The sequence below is a fragment of the Arachis ipaensis genome, chromosome B1, assembly GCF_059453495.1.
Source record: "Arachis ipaensis isolate K30076 ecotype BB chromosome B1, ASM5945349v1, whole genome shotgun sequence".
NCBI lineage: Eukaryota > Viridiplantae > Streptophyta > Magnoliopsida > Fabales > Fabaceae > Arachis > Arachis ipaensis.
Genome location: NC_142436.1, coordinates 23,130,611 through 23,137,586, shown reverse-complemented (window position 1 = coordinate 23,137,586; position 6,976 = coordinate 23,130,611). Strand labels below are relative to the sequence as shown.

Sequence of the window (6,976 nt, the reverse complement as noted above, 5' to 3'; positions counted from 1 at the left end):
TCCACCATTATTAAAGCCTTGTTGAGGCTTTTGTTGATCCTTCCATGAGAAATTTGGGTGACTTCTCCATGAGGGGTTATAGGTGTTCCCATAAGGTTCACCCATATAATTTACCTCTGCTATTGCAGGGTTTTCAGGATCATAAGCTTCTTCTTCAGAAGATGCCTCTTGAGTACTATTGGATGCATCTTGCATTCCATTCAGACTCTGAGAAATCATATTGACTTGCTGAGTAAATATTTTATTCTGAGCCAATATGGCATTTAGAGTATCAATTTCAAGAACTCCCTTCTTCTGAGGCGTCCCATTACTCACAGGATTCCTCTCAGAAGTGTACATGAACTGGTTATTAGCAACCATGTCAATGAGTTCTTGAGCTTCTGCAGGCATTTTCTTTAGGTGAATGGATCCACCTGCAGAAGTATCTAATGACATCTTAGCTAATTCAGACAGACCATCATAGAATATATCCAGGATGGTCCATTCTAAAAGCATGTCAAAAGGACACTTTTTGGTCAGTTGTTTATATCTCTCCCAAGCTTCATAGAGAGATTCACCTTCCTTCTGTATGAAGGTTTGAACATCCACTCTAAGCTTACTCAGCTTTTGAGGAGGAAAGAACTTGGCTAAGAAAGCCTTGACCAGCTTGTCCCAAGAGTTCAGGCTATCCTTAGGTTGAGAGTCCAACCATATTCTAGCTCTGTCTCTCACAGAAAAAGGGAAAAGCATGAGCCTGTAGACTTCAGGATCTACTCCATTAGTCTTAACAGTATCACATATCTGCAAGAATTCAGTTAAGAACTGAAAAGGATCTTTAGATGGAAGTCCATGAAACTTGCAGTTTTGTTGCATCAGAGAAACTAATTGAGGCTTAAGCTCAAAATTGTTTGCTCCAATGGTAGGGATGGAGATGCTTCTTCCATGTAAATTGGAATTAGGTGCAGTAAAGTCACCAAGCATCCTCCTTGCATTATTATTATTTTCGGCTGCCATCTCCTCTTTCTGTTCGAAAATTCCTGTAAAGTTGTCTCTGGATTGTTGTATTTTAACTTCTCTTAGTTTCCTTTTCAGAGTCCTTTCAGGTTCAGGATCTGCTTCAACAAGAATGTTCTTGTCCTTGCTTCTGCTCATATGACAAAGAAGGGCACAGAAAAATAATAATAGGGATCCTTTTTACCAGAGTATAGAGGTTCCCTTGTTGTTAGAAGAAAAGGGAATAAGAGTGAAGAAGAATGGATAATCCAAACACAAGGGTGAAGATAAGAGCAATGATTTGAGATGAAGAGAAGTGTTAGTAAATGAATAAATAAATAGAAGGAGATGAGAGAGAGGAAATTTCGAAATTTAATTTTGAAAAAGAGTTAATGATTTTCGAGAATTAAAGGAGAATTGAAATTAAAATTAAAATTTAAACAATTAATTAATTAAAAAGAATTTTTGAAAAAGAGGGAGGTATTTTCGAAAATTAGAGAGGGATAGTTAGTTAGGTAGTTTTGAAAGAGATAAGAAACAAACAAAAAGTTAATTAGTTAGTTGAAACAAATTTGAAAATCAATTTTGAAAAGATAAGAAGATAAGAAGTTAGAAAAGATATTTTAAAATCAATTTTTTGAAAAGGATATGTTTTAAAAAGATATGATTAAAAAGATATGATTTTGAAAAAGATAAGATAAAAAGATATTTTTGAAAAGATATGATTGAATTTAGTTTTGAAAAAGATTTGATTTTTAAAATCACAATTAATGACTTGATTCACAAGAAATCACAAGATATGATTCTAGAACTTAAAGTTTGAATCTTTCTTAACAAGTAAGTAACAAACTTGAAATTTTTGAATCAAAACATTAATTGTTGATGATATTTTTGAAAATATGATGTAAAATTAAGAAAAAGATTTTTTAAAATTTTTTTTAAAATATTCGAAAATGAAAAAGATTTGATTTTTGAAAAAGATTTTGAAAAAGATAAGATTTTTAAATTGAAAATTTGATTTGACTCATAAGAAACAACTAAATTTTAAAAATTTTTGAAAAAGTCAATCCAAATTTTCGAAATTTATGGGAGAAAAAAAAAGGAAAGATATTTTTTTATTTTTGAATTTTTTTATGAAGAAAGAGAAAAACATGAAAAGGACTCAATGCATGAGAATTTTTAGATCAAAACAATGAATGCATGCAAGAACACTATGAATGTCAAGATGAACACCAAGAACACTTTGAATGTCAAGATGAACACCAAGAACTTATTTTTGAAAAATTTTCAAGAAAAGAAAACATACAAGACACCAAACTTAGAAATTTTTCATGTATAGACACTATGAATGCAAGAATGCATATGAAAAACAAGAAAAGACACAAAACAAGAAAATATGAAGATCAAACAAGAAGACTGGCCAAGAACAACTTGAAGATCATGAAGAACACTATGAATGCATGAATTTTCGAAAAATGCATAAAAATTTTTTAGAAAATATGCAATTGACACCAAACTTAAAAATTGACTCAAGACTTAAACAAACAACATAAAATATTTTTAATTTTTATGATTTTATTAATTTTTTTTTGGATTTTTGTATATTATTTTCGAAAAAACATATAGGAAAAAGAAAATAAGGATTTCAAAAAAAAATTTTAATATGAATTCCAGAAATCTTGTACTCTTAGTCTAAAGCTCCAATCTGAGGGTTAGGCATGGCTTAATAGCCAGCCAAGCTTTAGAAGATACAAATCAGTCATACAATAACAAATTTTATTAGCAACAACTAGCTTGCTCTTGTAATGATGACTTGGAAGCCTCAGTCTAAATGAATTTAGACATGGCTTTACAGCCAGCCAGGCTTCAACATGTTACCATGAAACTCTAGAATTCATTCTTAAAAATTTAGAATAATTTTCGAAAACAGATGAGAAATTTTTGAAAGATTTTTTTTGAAAAATTTTTGAAAATAAAACAAAAAGAAAATTACCTAATCTGAGCAACAAGATGAACCGTCAGTTGTCCAAACTCGAACAATCCCCGACAACGGCGCCAAAAACTTGGTATGCGAAATTGTTACTCTGAGGTTGTAAAATTTGTTGTTCGTTCTCTCCCTGGCAATGGCGCCAACAACTGGTGCACAATACCATGGTCCAAACATGACTTCACAACTTCGCACAACTAACCAGCAAGTGCACTGGGTCGTCCAAGTAATAAAACCTTACGTGAGTAAGGGTCGATCCCATGGAGATTGTTGGTATGAAGCAAGCTATGGTCACCTTGTAAATCTCAGTCAGGCGGATATCAAATGGTTATAGTATTTTCGAATAATAATAATAAATAAACAGAAAATAAAGATAAAAATACTTATGTAATTCATTGGTGAGAATTTCAGGTAAGCGTATAGAGATGCTTTCGTTCCTCTGAATCTCTGATTTCCCACTGTCTTCATCCAATCAGTCTTACTCCTCTCCATGGCAAGCTTTCTGTAAGGGCATCAGCGTTGTCAATGGCTACATCCCATCCTCTCTTGTGAAAATGGTCCAAATGCTCTGTCATGGCATGGCTAATCATCTGGAGGTTCTCGATCATACTAGAATAGGATTTACTATCCTTTTGCATCTGTCACTACGCCCAGCACTCGCGAGTTTGAAGTTCGTCACAGCCATCCCTTCCCAGATCCTACTCGAAATACCACAGACAAGGTTTAGACTTTCCGGATCTCAGGAATGGCCATCCATGGGTTCTAACTTATACCACGAAGATACTAATAACTCGGACTCGGTCCCCTGTATTAGATATCTAAGAGATATTCATTCAAGCTTGTTTGCATGTAGAACGGAAGTGTTTGTCAGGCACGCGTTCATGAGTGAGAATGATGATGAGCGTCACATAATCATCACATTCATCATGTTCTTGGGAACGAATGGATATCTTAGAGGCGGAATAAGTTGAATTGAATAGAAAAACAGTAGTACTTTGCATTAAATCATGAGGAACAGCAGAGCTCCACACCTTAATCTATGGAGTGCAGAAACTCTACCGTTTGAAAATACATAAGTGGTAATGGTCCAGGCATGGCCGAATGGCCAGCCCCCATGAAAGTCTAAGATAGCATAAAACTGATCAAAGATCCCTAATACAATAGTAAAAAGTCCTATTTATACTAAACTAGTTACTAGGGTTTACAGAAGTAAGTAATTGATGCATAAATCCACTTCTGGGGTCCATTTGGTGTGTGCTTGGGCTGAGCTTGAAGTTTACACGTGCAGAGGCTTCTTTTGGAGTTGAACGCCAAGTTGTAACGTGTTTTTGGCGTTCAACTCTGGTTCGTGACGTGTTTCTGGCGTTTAACTCCAGACTACAGCGTAGAACTGGCGTTCAACGCCCTTTTGCATCATCTAAACTCTGCCAGGGTATATACTATTATATATTGCTGGAAAGCCCTGGATGTCTACTTTCCAACGCAATTGGAAGCGCGCCATTTTGAGTTCTGTAGCTCCAGAAAATCCACTTTGAGTGCAGGGAGATCAGAATCCAAAAGCATCAGCAGTCCTTCTTCAACCTCTGAATCTGATTTTTGCTCAAGTCCTTCAATTTTAGCCAGAAAATACCTGAAATCACAGAAAAACACACAAACTTATAGTAAAGTCCAGAAATATGAATTTAACATAAAAACTAATAAAAACATCCCTAAAAGTAACTAGATCCTACTAAAAACATACTAAAAACAATGCCAAAAAGCGTATAAATTATCCGCTCATCAGTAAGTAGAGCGGAATGTAGGTCCACGTGGTCAATGTTGCTAGTAGCCACCCCATCAACTGCATAGATTTGGGAATTTGCAAAGGGGGTTGGGGTTAGGGTTGGAGTTAGGGTTAGGGTTAGTGATGCAAAATGTCAAAATGTGTTAGGACTGGGGATTGGGGTTTTCCAAAAGATTAGAGGGAACTCCTTTAGTATTTACCATGGTTTGAAAGAAAAAGTAGATAATAAGAGTATTTTAAAAAAATTTATTTATTATTATTTTTTTTTTAATTTGTGTCTTAATGAAAGAATAAAAAGAATGTAGAATGATATTTTATTGATTGCAAACTATTTTTGTATCCACAAATCAGATATTAATACAAATTCACAAATTCATCTTTGAATTTTTATAATGTTAAATACCCTAAACCATAATTACTAATTGACATATATATCTAATTTCGAAAACACATTAATTTTTTATTTTTTTTAAAACATAAATAACCCAATACAATAAAAATTTGTTTCGGTAATTTTTTAAAAGATTTTCTTAAGTAATTTTTTAAAAATCTTTAATAAAAAATTTATATCAATGTTCTAAATTTAATTTCATAAAAAACAAATTGATGCTAATTTTTAGATGTAAGAGTAAATTTTCTATAAAATAATATTATAAACTTGATATCAACACTTAATTAGGGAAACAATAGTAAAATTCACATCAAATAATATTCTAATATCATCTCAAGAACAAATCAACTTTTAGTTTTAGGTTTACAAATAATCATACATGAAGTGATACTTTGTATTAAATTCAAATTACTAATTGATAGATGTATGAGAGTATATTTCATTATTTCATATCAAAATTAATTTTTAAAATTTATCTTAATCATTAATTTACATAAAATAGTGCTCTAAATTTATTCTAAATCACTAATTCACACTTAATTAGAGATTTAACAGTGAACTTGACATTAAATTATGTTCTATATTGAATCTCAACTTCTAATTAATATTAATTTTCAGTGTAAGAGTAAATTTCATATATAATAATGCTTTAAGTTTAATTGAAATTACTAATTCACACTTAATTATAAGTACAAAAGAAAACTTCATATGACTACATCAAATCATACTCTAAATTTGATATTAAAAACTAATTAACACTTTTTTTTTATTGTTATGATTATGAACTTCAAATTAAATTATGTTCAAATTTTTATATGATCAGATCACTAGTTATCATTTATTTATATGTATAAACAAAATTTTCAGATCAAATCATATTGTAAATTTAAGTAAATTTTTTAAGATTTTTAGTATAAAAATTCATATCAATTCATATACTAAATTTAATCCCATTAAAAACAAATTGATGCTAATTTTTGGATATAAGAATAAACTTGATATGAAATAATTAATATTCTCAACTTGATATCAACATTTAATTAGAGAAATGATAGCAAAATTCACATTAAATAATGTTTGGAGAACAAATTAACTTTTAATTTATGTTCATAATAATCACAGTTAGTTATATATGAAGTGATATTCTATATTTAATTCAAATTACTAAGTGATACTTATGTATAAGAGCATATATGCCACATCAAAATTAAAGTGATACTCCAAATTTAATCTAAATCACTAACTCACACTTAATTAGAGGTTTAAGAATGAACTTTACATCAAATTGTGGTCTATATTAAATCTCAAGAACAAATAAAATAACACTTATTAGAATTGAGTGCTAGAGTAAAATTTACATGTAATAATACTTTAAGTTCGATCAAAAATTCAAAATCTCACTACTTGTTGATACTTAATTAGAAGTGCAAAATACAACTTTAGATCATCACATCAAATTAGACTCTAAATTTGATATTAAGAACTAATTAACATTTTTTCTTGTTGTTATAATTATGAACTTAATTAAATGATACTCAATTTTTTATTCGATCAGATCACTAATTATTATTTATTTATATGTACAATGTAAACGTCGCTAAAATGAGTAAATAATTAGTCAATAAATTAAATTTTAATAAGAAAAATTAGAAATGAAAATCTTATATTAAAATAGGATAGAGCTCTTTAAAACGAGAATTTTGACACTAATTTTAAAGAATTTGGCCCAAGATTAGGCCGAACGGGCCAAACCGATCAAACTGGACCCAAAATAGGCCCAAGGCCCAATTAGGCCCAACCATACCTTACCAACACAGCTTCCCTTTCTCCTCTCTAGCCTCAT

General features: G+C 30.9%; 1 non-coding gene across 1 annotated transcript; it reads left to right on the top strand.

Moving 5' to 3' along the window:
• Window positions 1–489: 489 nt before the first annotated feature.
• Window positions 490–597, top strand: LOC148575957 (small nucleolar RNA R71). Its single transcript, XR_015904319.1, has one exon. It is a non-coding gene; the product is annotated as a small nucleolar RNA R71 (small nucleolar RNA).
• Window positions 598–6,976: the final 6,379 nt, after the last annotated feature.